General features: G+C 39.8%; 1 protein-coding gene across 6 annotated transcripts in view; it reads right to left on the bottom strand.

The window, feature by feature from the left end:
* The window catches only part of AHCYL2 (adenosylhomocysteinase like 2), a 228,261-nt gene that overhangs the window by 198,166 nt on the left and 16,532 nt on the right, over window positions 1-13,563 (bottom strand). The window lies entirely within an intron of this gene.

Raw genomic sequence — 13,563 nt, 5'->3', positions numbered from 1 at the left:
ATGCAGCAATTTATCCTTCACCTTAGAAGGGATATATGGACATGCCCCACACCATTGGACACCTAGAAATTTCACTGAGGTGGAAGGCCCCTGTATTTTTGTTGGATTTATCTCCCATCCTCTGGCATGCAAATGCCTTACCATTAAGTCTAGAATAGTTGCTACTTCCTGCTCACTAGGTCCAAACAACATGATATCATCAATATAATGAACCAGTGTGATGTCTTGTGGGAGGCAGAAACGATCAAGGTTCCTGTGGACAAGATTATGACATAGGGCTGGAGAATTGATATACCCCTGAAGTAGGACAGTGAAAGTATATTGCTGACCTTGACAGCTGAAAGCAAACTGTTTCTGGTGGTCCTTACTAATAGCTATTGAGAAAAAAGCATTTGCCAGATCAACAGCTGCATACCAGGTACCAGGGGATATAATGATTTGCTCAAGCAATAATACCACATCTGGAACAGCAGCTGCAATTGGAGTTACCACCTGGTTGAGCTTACGATAATCCACTGTCATCCTCCAAGACCCATCTGTTTTCTGCACAGGCCAAATAGTAGAGTTGAATGGGGATGTGATGGGACTCACCACCCCTGCATCCTTCAAGTCCTTAAGAGTGGCAGTAATCTCTGCAATCCCTCCAGGAATCCTGTATTGCTTCTGATTTACTATTTTGCTAAGTAGGGGCAGTTCTACTGGCTTCCACTTGGCCTTTCCCACCATAATAGCCCTCACTGCATGAGTTAGGGAGCCAATGTGGGGATTTTGCCAGTTGCTCAATATGTCTATACCAATTATACATTCTGGAACTTGGGAAATAACTACAGAATGGGTCCGGGGCCCCAATGGACCCACTGTGAGATGGACCTGAGCTAAAACTCCATTGATCACCTGGCCTCCATAAGCCCCCACTCTGAGTGGTGGACCAGAGTGATGTTTTGAGTTCCCTGGAATTAATGTCACTTCTGAACCAGTATCTAACAATCCCCAAAATATCTGATCATTTCCTTTTCCCCAATGCACAGTTACCCTGGTAAAAGGCTGTCAGTGTCCTTGGGGAAGGCTTGGAGGAAGAGTAACAGCATAAACTTGTGGCAGTGTAACAGAGTTCTCCCCCAAAGGGACCTGGCCTTCCCTTCATTCAAGGGGCTCTGGGTCTGTAAACTGTCTCAAGTATGGAAATTGATTAAGGGGCCATGACTCTGTATTTCTGTAATTCAGGTTACACTTCTGTTCACTTGACCTATAACTCTTTTGTTTATACAGCTCAAACAAAAATTTAGTAGACTGCCCTTCTATTGTATTTCTAGGTACCCCATGATTTACTAGCCAATGCCACAAATCTCTGAGTCATATAATTTTGACTCATACTTTGAGTTTGCTGTCTATTATAATAGCCACACCTACCCTGTCTTTGACAATTAAGTGCTGCCACCTGGCTTCTGCCAACTCGAGATCCCATCATCCCCATTGTGTTTAAGGATTCCAGCTCAGTGACAGCAGTTCCTACAGTAATATCTGACCTACAGAGAAGTGCAACTACAGAGCTCTTCAGGGATGATGGTGCTAGTCTCACAAACTTATTTCTCACTGTTCTGGTAAAAGGTGCATCCTCCAGACATTCCTGGGGTGTAAGAGCAGGCTTTGCATGATAAATCCACTCTAACATTTCAACCTCTCTAAGCCTCTGCACCCCCTCATCTACATTATACCAGGGCAGTTCTGGCATTTCAACCTCAGGTAATGTTGGTCACCTTTTGATCCATGTTTCAACCAACCATCCAAACAAACTGTAATACCTTTTCTAACCCCTCAAGCTGAAACAATGAATGCAGAATCTCTGCTTAGTGGGCCCATATCAATAAATTCAGCCTGATCCAGCCTTATATTCCTCCCACCATTAACCCACACCCTTAAAATCCATTGCCACACATATTCCTCTGATTTCTGTCTATATAAATTGGAAACCTCACACAGTTCTTTTGCAGTATAACATACTCCTCATGTGTGATACTTTGTACCTCACCTTTAGGGGCCTGTTGGGACTTTAGTCTAGTTATAGGTCTGGAAGAAATGAGGGGTGGTGGGGGTAGATCATGAAAATAATTATAAATATCTTCCAAGCCATTTGCTTCAGGGCCTTCATTTGCAATTTCATCTGGTGAAACAGGATTAATCACTCTAGGGCTAATCCCTTTAGGAGGAGGTTGGTGGCCAACTCTTCAAGGCAGGCTGGAGGTGGGCCAGCTATATCCTCAGGGCAGACAGACTATTACAGGGTTATCTAGAGAAGATTCAGCATGACCTAGGGTTTCAACCTCGCCCCAACATCATTATTGATCCATATGTCACCATCCCATTTTTCAGGGTCCCACTCCTGTCCAATCAATGCCCTCATTTTAATGGCAGACACCACGCAACATGAGATTTCAGTTTATGTTGTAAAGTTGCTACTCTAACAAGATTCTGAGTCTGATTTTCAGAGATCTCAAGTCTACGGCTATAGGAAATAAGATTTCCCTTCAGGATACTCACAGAAGCTTCTACATCTGTCAGGTGGCACTTAAGCTTCTCATTTCAAGCCTTAAGCCCATCCCTTTCACTCCTTAATGTAGCCACTGTATCTAACAACAACCAGCCAACATCTCTATACCTCTTATTTCCACAAAACTCTGTAAAGGTGTCAAAAACATTACCCCCCAGAGCCTGGCTTCATACAAGTGAAGCATTAGGAGAATCAAATGGTGATGTTTTGACTATCTCTTTTGCCAACCCATTCCATGGATTGGAAGTGTCATTCTGATTATGGGAATCAGAGTCCTTAGTGCCTTTGAGTCCAGTCAGAGTAGAAAACCCTTCATAAAAACCCATTTTTAAGATTCTGTTTTGTAAGAACCACTCCTGGTACCAAGATGTATTAGTCAGGGTTCTCTAGAAAAACAGAATCAACAGGGAACACTCACAAACATAAAATTTATAAAAGTGTCTCACTTTTTTATATGACCACAGGAATGCAGAGTCCAAAATCCACAGGGCAGGCTGTGAAGCCAATGATTCTGATGCAGGGTCTGGACGAACTCCACAGGAGTGGCTTGCCAGCCAAAGCAGGAAGAGAGCCTGTCTCTTCTGAATCCTCCTTAAAAGGCTTCCAGTGATTAGACTGAGCATCACTCACTGCAGAAGACACTTTCCTTGCTGATTACAAATGGAATCAGCTGTGGATGCAGCTGACGTGATCATGATCTAATTCTATGAAATGTTCTCACTGCAACAGACAGGTCAGCACTTGTCCAACCAGACAGACAGGTACCACCACTTGGCCAAGTTGACACATGAACCTGACCACGACACTATCTATACAGCTCATTTGAACAACTGAAACACAGAGAGTACAGAATGAGAAAAGAGGTCCTTTAATCCTGTATAGATTATTGTAATACCTGGAAACATCCTACAGTATATTAATCAGATAATCAAAAAGTATTGGCCAAGTCCCCTGAGGGAAGGGAGAAAGACCGTGGAACTATTAAACCTTACCATCAGGGAATCCCTGATATTGTGTCAAACTTTAGGGACACCCAGATCAATAGGCCATGCCCTCGATCATGAGGCTTACTTTTGTGAAGTTTATGTAGGTAGGATAGAAGCTTAGACTTCCTATAGGCATCCTTAAGAGTTACTTTTGGAGGACCTCTGTTGTTGCTCAGATGTAGCCTCAGTCTCTCTAAGCCCTCATTGTGAGTGAAATCATTGCCCTCTCCCCTACGTGGGACATGACATCCAGGGGTGGAAGTCTCCCTGAAGTCTCCCTGGTGACATGGGAGAGGACTCCCAGGGATGAATCCAGACCTGGCACCGTGGGATCAACAATTACATCCTGACCAAATTGGGGAAAAGAAGTGTAATTAATAAGGTATCAATGGCGGAGAGAGTTCAGTTAGAATCGAGAGGCTACTCTGGAGGTTGCTCTTATGCAAGCTTCAGGTAGACCTTGCTACTTATCATAACCTGCCAATCCTAAAGGATGCCTAGGGAAATTCCAGCCAATTCTAAAGAACACCTAAGGCAGTATTTAAGATTCCACAAGGGTTCCAGGCACTAGAGTAACTTCCTAGAAACCTACAACCTCCAGCTGGGTCCCTGGTTCAGATAAGTCCTGAAACCTAGCCCGGCCTCTCGAGAACATCAGATAGTTCCATCTCCTTACACCATATTAGTGACAGACTCTTCCAACATCAAAAATTTAGAATGGCCAAAGCCCTAACAACCCCAATGAGAGGTATGGAAAGATCAAAGGTGATGGTGGGATTATACATAGAAGATAGGACTTAACAAATGAATATGAATGCTGAATCATTAAATTGATATCTCTTTTAGTCTCTAGTATTTTAGAGCAGCTAAAAGTAAAAACCTAAAATTGTAAAACTGTAATCCATGTCAAAGTCTGAAATATGTTCTACAATTAATTGTGGTACTGTGCTTGGAAATTTATAACTTTTTTGTATATATGTTATTGTTCACAAAAAAGAAGGGGAAAAAAGTCAATTGTGATGATAAGAAAGTATTTACGCCCTCTAGCCTCCTATATTCTGGAGCAGCTAGAAGGAAAAATATGAGAGGATCATATGGTAGTCCATGACAAACTCTGGGATTTATCCTTTAACCACTTTTTGAAGAGTGCTTTGAAAATTATTGCTTTTTTATTTCTTTGCTTTGTATATATGCTATACTATACATACAACAAAAGAAGTTTAAAAAAAAAGAAATATACGGGGCGGGCCGCGGTGGCTCAGCGGGCAAAGTGCTTGCCTGCCATGCCGGAGGACCTCGGTTCGATTTCCGGCCCCAGCCCATGTAAAAAACAAACAAACAAACAAAATACAATAAAACAAGAAAATGTTTAAAAGATGTTTCCCTTTCTTCCTCCCTTCCTTCCTTCCATCCTTCCTTCCTTCTCTCTGTCTTTCCTTCCCTTCCTCCCTCTCTCTTTAAAAAAAAAAAAAAAGAAATATAATCCAGCTATATGTTGTTTACAAAAGACTAACCTTAAGCACAAGGATACAAACAGATTGAAAGGAAAGGATGGAAAAAGATGTTCCATGCAAGTCATAACCAAAAGAAAGCAGGAGTAACTATAACTAATATTGAAGAAAACAGACTTTAAATGTAAAGACATCATAAGAGAAAAAGAAGGACATTATATATTAATAAAAGGGACAATTCACTAATTAGAAATAATAATCATAAATGTTTACACTCCCAATCAAGGAGCTACAAATTACATGAGACAGACATTGGCAAAAGTGAAGGGAGCAACAGATGTTTCAACAATAGTAAGAGACTTCAATACACCACTCTCCTCTATAGATAGAACAACCAGACACAGGATCAACAAGGAAATAGAGAAGTTAAACAATTAGATAAATGAATTAGACCTAACAGACATATATATAGGTCATTACACCCCAATACACCAGGAAATATTCTTCTCTAGTGCTCATGAAACATTCTCCAGGATAGATCATATGCTGGGGCACAAAATAGGTCTTTATGAATTTAAAAACATTGAAAGTATTCAAAGAACTTTCTCTGATCACAATGGAGTGAAGCTGGGTATCAATAACCACCAAACAATGAGAACTTCCACACAAATATATGGAGATTAAAGAACACATTTAGTCTTAAACAACCAGTGGGTCAAGAAGAAATTGCTAGAGAAATCAGTAGCTATCTGAAGACTAATGAAAATGAGAATAAAACATATCAGAACTTATGGAATGCATCAAAGGCAGTGCTAAGAGGGAAATTTACTGCCCTAAATGTATATATTAAAAAATAAGAAAGAGCAAAAAATGAGGACTTAACTGCTCACTTGAAGGAATTTTAGAAAGAACAGCAATATAATGCCATAGCAAATAGAAGAAGAGAATTAACAAAGATTAAAGCAGAGTTAAATGAATGGGAGAACAAAAGAACAACAAAATCAATACATGTGCACAGGTAGTTCAGTGTTCAGAATGTGCACCTTTCATGCAGGAGACCCAGGTTTGATTCCCAGACCATGTAACAACAACAACAAAAAAAGAATCAATAAAACCAAAAGTTGGTTCTTGAAGAATATCAATAAAATTGAGGGGCCATTAGCAAGACTGACAAAAAAAAAAAAAGAGAGAGAGAGAGAGAGAGAGAGAGAGAGAGGATGCAAATAAATAAAACCAGAAATGAGAAGGGGTGCATTACCACAAACCCTGAAGAAATTATAAGATGATATTATGAACAACTTCATGCTAACAAACTAGACAACTTAGATGAAATGGACAAATTCCCAGAAATGCAAACAAGCTACTCAGGAAGAAAAAGATCTCAACAAACCAATCAAAAGTATAGAGATTCAAGTCTGTCAGCAAAAATCTTTCTACAAATAAAGCCAGACGGCTTCACAGGGGAATTTGTTATCAAACATTCCAAAAAGAATTAACACCAATACTGCTCAAAATTTTCCAAAAAGTTGAGGAAAAAGGAACACTATCTAACTTATTTTATGAAGCTAACATCATTTTAATAGCAAAATCAGGTAAAGATGCTGTAAGAAAGGAAAACCACAGGCTAATCCCCCTAATGAACATAGATGCAAAAATCCTCAACAAACTACTGGCAAACTGAATCCAACAAACACATTTAAAGAATTACACACCACGATCCAGTAGGATTTAAACCAGGAATGCGAGGACGGTCGACACAAGAAAATCAATTAATGTAACACAGCACATTAACAAATCAAAAGGGAAAAAAATCACACAATCATCTCAATTGATGCTGAAAAAGCATTTGAGAAAATTCAACATCCTTTTCTGATAAAAACACTTCACAAGATAGCAATCAAAGGTAATCTCCTTAATTCGATAAAGGGCATATATGAAAAACCTATAGCCAGCAGTGTACTAAATGGTGAGAGACTGAAAGATCTAAGAAGCTTCCCCAGGGGCATTCTCCTTCATCTCCAAAGGTGGCTGGCTGGTGGACTCTGCTCATGGCTCTCGACATTCTGTTGTCCTCCTCTGCTCTCTCAGAATCTCCAAAGATTGCTGGCTGGTGGACTCCGTGGTTCTCTCGGCCTCATGGCCGAGCTCTGCTCAGCTCTGCTGAGGCTTTCTTATAATTCTCAAAGGGCATTCTCTCCAAAAATGGCTCCTCTTTTATAGGATCCCAGTAAACTAATCAAGACTCACAAAGAATGTGTGGAGACACGTCCCCATCTAATCAAGCTTAATACCCAAAATTGATTGAGTCACATCTCTGTGGGGATAACTTAATCAAGTTTCCAACCTATAATACTGAATAGGGATTAGAAGAAACCATTGCTACCACAAGACTGATAAGGATTAAAACATGGCTTTTCTATGGTATATAAATCCTTTCAAACCAGCACAGTACGGGTGTGTTTATTGGTTATTTTTCTCTTGTGAAAACTGAGAGTGTTGATGAACTGTGGACTTTGGGCACTATACATGATGCCTGATAAATGCAGGTGGCTGAAGGATGTACTGGCTGAGAAGTAGACGGGTGAAAGTTGATATATCATATGATCGAATATTGTGCTGCTACAAAAAGGAACAAAGTTGTGAGGCATGCAACATTGTGAATGAACATGTGGATCATTGGATGAGGGAAAATAAGGCAGAAACAAAAGAACAAATATTGTATGGTCTCCTTTAGAAAATGCTTATAAGAAAACAGGGGCCTAGATGGTAATATCTTACAGCAGTCACATTTAGTCTGGAATGGCAATTATTATTTCTGGATTTTGAGAAGCTGTTTTACATATCTTGTAAGAGATACATTTGTAGAATCTGTTCTGTTCAACTGATGTTGCCATTACGTGACCTTGATAAGAAACAGTTGAAATGTGCACTCTAGCTGGGAGAACTGGCTATCCTCCCAGAAGGAGGTGTACTTTGATAAAGATATCTAGGTCCCACGAAGCTCCTCTTGGTCCCTAGCCAGTTCCCAGAGGACCCAATTGGGCCCAGTCATGTAAGCTAGTTGGAATTTTGGCCACTATTGTATGAAGATATTATAAAAACTGCATGCAAGCAGTTAGAAGGAGAGAGGAGAAACTTAGAAGAAGAAGAAGAAGAGAGAAGAGAATCATATGAGAAAGAGAGAGCACCTCATCAGAATTTTATCCGAGAAAAGAATGTTTTGCTAAGGGGCTCTGAAAGCTGTCTCCAAGATAGCTGTGGATTTTTACTAATGAGACTTGGAACGCTGCTTCTGAGACTTTCTAGTACTTCTCTTCAGGTGTTGGTGCCATTCTATCTGGTGATGTAACTATCTCTTATTTTTGAAAGCTCTTTTAATTATTTTCTTTAATTGCTTTCCTAATAAAATCTGTTTTTATATCATCGAAGTCTGTGTTGTCCGCGAATCCAAACCTATAAATTAAGTGGCCACAAATATCACATTGTCTTTCGTGCGACAATCTATAACCTGGTTATAAGATAAGAACGAAGCTGATTAGGTCAGGATTAAGGTAATTCAGAACACAGGGATAAGGAAGACATTGTCTACATTTTAGAACCTCACGTACTCTTTGAGACCAAAGGAAGAAAGGTTTATTTTGTCCAGAACCTAAATTTTCTGTAGCACATAATCTAACTCAACCTGTCTGGATAGTTCATTTAAACAATTGAAACACAGGGAGCCCAAAGTAAGAGTGAGGGCCTTTTCAAGCCTACTTAAAATTTAGGGCTAAGAGTCACCCCCAAGAAAGCCTCTTTTGTTGCTCAGATGTGGCCTCTCTCTCCAGCCAACACAACAAGCAAACTTACCATCCGTCCCCTGTCTATGTGGGACATGACTCCCACGGGTGTGGACCTTCCTGGAAACGTGGGACAGAAATCCTAGAATGAGCTGAGACTCAGCATCAAGGGATTGAGAAAAATCTTAGAATGACCTGAGATTCAGCATCAAGGGATTGAGAAAACCTTCTCAACCAAAAGGGGGAAAAGTGAAATGAGATACAATGTCAATGGCTGAGAGATTCCAAACAGAGTCGAGAGGTTATCCTGGAGGTTACTCTTAGGCATTAAGTAGATATCACCTTGTTATCCAAGATGTAATGGAGAGGCTGGAGGGAACTGCCTGAAAATGCAGAGTTGTGTTCCAGTAGCTATGTTTCTTGATGATGATTGTATAATGATACAGCTTTCACAATGTGACTGTGTGATTGTGAAAACCTTGTGTCTGATGCTCCTTATATCTACCTTGTCAACAGATGAGTAGAACATATGGAATAAAAACAAATAATAAGAGGAACAAATGTTAAAATAAATTTAGTTTGAAATGCAAATGATCAATGAAAGGGAGGGGTGAGGGGTATCATATGTATAATCTTTTTTTTTCTGTTTTCGTTTTATTTCTTTTTCTGAATTGATGCAAATGTTCTAAGAAATGATCATGATGATGAATATGCAACTATGTGATGATATTGTGAATTACTGATTTATATATGTAGAACGGAATGATCATATGTTAAGAACGTTTTTGTTCATTTGTTGTTAATTTTTTTAATTAATAAATAAAAAATAAAACTAATAAAAAAATTTTTTTAAACAGTAAGGGTCTTTAATCCTGTATAGCTTAATATAATGCCTGGATACATCCTAGAATATATTAAGCAGATAATCAAAAAGTATTGGCAACATAATCTAGCTCAACCTAGCTAGGTAGCTCATTTAAACAATGAAACACAGGGAGCCCAGAATAAGAGTGAGGGCCTTTAATCCTGTATAGCTTAATGTAATACTTGGATACATCCCAGCAAATAATCAAAGAGCATTAGCAAAGTCCCTTGAGGGATGGGAGAAAAAATATGAAACTATTATACTTTACCATAAGGGAATCCTCCGATACTGTGTCAAACATTAGGGACACCCAAATCAATAGGACAAGTCCTTGATCTTGAGATTTACTCTTGTGAAGCTTATGTAGGTAGCAGAGAAGCTTAGCCTACCTATAGGTATGCCTAAGAGTTACTTCTGGAGGACCTCTTTTGTTGCTCAGATGCAGCCTCACTCTCTCTAAGCCCAACTCTGTAAGTGAAATCATTGCCCTCCCCACTATGTGGGACCTGACATTCAGGGGTAAAAGTCTCCTTGGTGGCATGGGAAAGGACTTTCAGGTATATGTCTGGCCCTGGTGTTGTACCCTTGGTGCTGGGGCACAGCCTCTAGCCAAAGAGCTTCCGAAACAGGACGCAACACCAGAGGTCAAGCTTGAACCACTGTATTGTGCTGCACAGCAGGGAACAAAGCTTTGTGGGAGCCATTTCAAGTCGGAACAATTTAGGTACAAACAGCTGCAGGTTGTATACATAGTAGGATATGGGAAAGTTCAGTTAAGGCATCACAGACCAATCATAAGGCAAGATAGAAACAATAACCATAATTGGGGCTAGCTGCAGACATGTTGTTACTGATTTGTTGACCTTTTTAGTGGTATGCGAGTGACTTTCCAGCTGGCATACATGACTGCCTCGCTTAGGGTTAATGGCTACCAGCTGACTAGAGCTTGTTTTAATAGTCTGTTTCAGGCTCCAGACTCCACATCCTGACCAAAAAGGAGAAAAAAAGTGTAACTAATAAAGTATCAATGGCTGAGAGAGGCAGTCTGTCAAGAGGCTAATCTAGAGGTCAATCTTATGCAAGCTTCAATTAGACATCATTAATTGTTATAACTTGCCAAACACCAACCAAAAGCATTCCAGCCAATCCTAAAGAACATCTGGGGCAATATATAGGATTCTACAAAGGTTCCATGCATTAGGGTAACTTTTCAGAAACCTACAACCTCCAGATGGGTCCCTGGACTAGATAAGCCCTGAAACCTAGAGGGCCCAGCCTCTCCAGAACATCAGCTAGTTCCATCTCCCTACCCATTATTATTGACCACCTCTTCCAACATGAAAAAGTTAGAATGGTCATAGCACAAATACCCCTAAAGAGTGGGACAGAAAGATCAAAGGTGATGGTGGAGTTATACAGAGAAGGTAGGGTTTAACAAACGAATATGACTGCTGATTTATTAAATTGATATTTCTTTTAGTCTCCAGTCTCTCAGAGCAGGTAGAAGTAAAAACCTAAAATTGTGGAATTTTAACCCATACCAAACTCTGAAATCTGTTCTACACCTAACTGTTATGCTGTGCTTTGAAATTTATTGCTTTTTTGTATATATGTTATTTTTCACAAAAAAGAAAAAAGTCGATTGTGCTGATACAAAAATATTTATTCCTTCTAGCCTCCTACATTCAGAGCAGCTAGAAGGAAAAATCTGAGATGATGGTATGGTAGCCCATGGCAAACTCTGGGATCTGTCCTGTGACTACTTGTTGAAGAGTGCTTTGAAAACTATTGCTTTTTTCTTTCTGTGCTTTGTATATATGTTAGATTATACAATTTTAAAAAAGTTTTTAAAAAAAAGCACATGAAAAGATATTCAACATCACTAGCTATTAGGGAAATGCAAATCAAAACCACAACGAAATACCATTTCACACCTACTAGAATGTCTACTATTAAAAAGACAGCAGAGGGGACTGGGAGAAATGGCGGGGCATAGTGAGGCAGGGAATTTAGTTTGTACTCCAGAGAAAAGTAGTAAATAGCCAGGAACTGTATGGAACAACTGTTGGGGGGACATCAGTGACTGGACATACCTTGTATGCCAGTCTAGAACAGGGGTATCAGTTTAGACCCATACAGGATGCTAAGTCTCCCAAGCTACAAGAGGCTGAAACCCTACCCCAGGGCAGGGTAGGCTGGTTCCTGAGGGGAAAGTAAACAGACTTTGCTAGTAGCAAAGAAGTTAGCTCAACCAAGTTCCAACTAAGGAATTAATTAACAAATTCTGACTGCTGAAAACAGGTCCTGAGCACAAATAAACCTAAGTAAGCACTAAAGGAACCAAGCAAAGAGGGGGCGGGGCAGACAGAAAATAAAAACAAAACAAAACAGAGGTTTTTTGAGTTGGACAGAACAAAATACTGGAAAAGGGCTTGAACCCAAGGAAAGGGGGCATACAGAGTCTGGGGACACACAGAGCTACATATCAACTCCAGCTTTTGATTGGCAAACCCAGGGAGCTGAGGTCCAACTGTAAAAAGACTATTATTGTCTTTTTTTTTTTTTTTTTTACTTCTCAACAGGTCATTAGATAGAACTGTGAGCACTCTCAGGCTTCAGCACTGCCCCAGGCAAGGGCAGAATTAAGGCATGTCTGAGAGACAAAGACAAAGACAAAGTAAATAGGTAAATTAGGACAATTCCCTAAAGGGTGTATCTTCCCAAAGAAATGGGGTGGGGCCCAGCTGGAAAACAGAAGCACTTGAAGTCCATCCTCTGCCTCAGCCTCGGTTTCAACCACACCACTGGCAGGGAGAGACTGCTGAAATTAAAGGCATCGCATCACTTTATGCAGGTGTGAAGCTACAGGGAGGTAAGTGCCACATACCGGGCAGGATAGGAAAAGCAGACTCTCAATGCTTCATAGGAAAGTATGACCACCTGCTGGGAAACTTGATACTGGTTACTGCCTTCTCCTGAGATGTGGGCCTGTCTGGCCTGGGAAAATTTGACCGGGGTTGATCATATCTGAGGTGTCCCTCATCAAAAAATGGATTCCACATAGGCAGGGCAAGAAACAGAAAAACAAGACCAGAAAAGTACTGATCAGTTAAACAGAACCTGTGCTAGTGGTTTAGAATAAGTTGAATTGAATGCCAAAGAACAGATATAGAACAAAGCAATCCAACAAGAAAACCCTAGGTAAAAGAGTGTAAATGATCTCCAGAATAAACTAATCAAGGAAATCAAATGCCTAGGTGCCAGCAAAAAATAACAAATCATACCAGGAAAAAAAAGATATGGCCCAGTCAAAGGAATGAACAACATCTCAAATGAGATACAGAAGTAGAAACAACTAATTTAGGATGTTCTAACAGATATGCAAAATCTTATCAAAAATCAAATCAATGAATTGAGGGAAGATATGGCAAAAGAGATGTAGGGTATAAAGACATTAGGCAAACAAAGAAGAACTCAAAAGTTTGAAAAAACAAACTGCAGAACTTATGGGAATGAAAGGCACAATAGAAGAGATTAAAAAAAAAAAACAATGGAGACCTAAAACAGTAACTTTGAAGAGGCAGAAGAAAGGATTAGTGAACTAAGGATAGGGCATCTGAAATCCTACACACAAAAGAAAAAACAGGGAAAAATACAAGCAGGGTCTCAGGGAAATGAATGACAACATGAAGCACATGAATATACAAGAAGAGAAGGAAAAGGGAGCAAAAAGACTACTGGAAGAAATAATCACTAAAAATTTCCCATCTCTTATGAAAAGATATAAAATTACAGATCCAAGAATTGCAGCATACCCAAGAGAATAGGTCCAAACTGACCTATTTACTAATAGGTCAAACTGACCAAATATTTACTAATCAGATTGTTAAATGTCAAAGACAAAGGGAGAATTTTGAAAGCAGCAAGAAAAAAG

Source organism: Tamandua tetradactyla, chromosome 1 (assembly GCF_023851605.1).
Source record: "Tamandua tetradactyla isolate mTamTet1 chromosome 1, mTamTet1.pri, whole genome shotgun sequence".
NCBI lineage: Eukaryota > Metazoa > Chordata > Mammalia > Pilosa > Myrmecophagidae > Tamandua > Tamandua tetradactyla.
The sequence above is the reverse complement of the archived record's forward strand: the minus strand, read 5'-3'. Positions and strand labels throughout refer to the sequence as shown.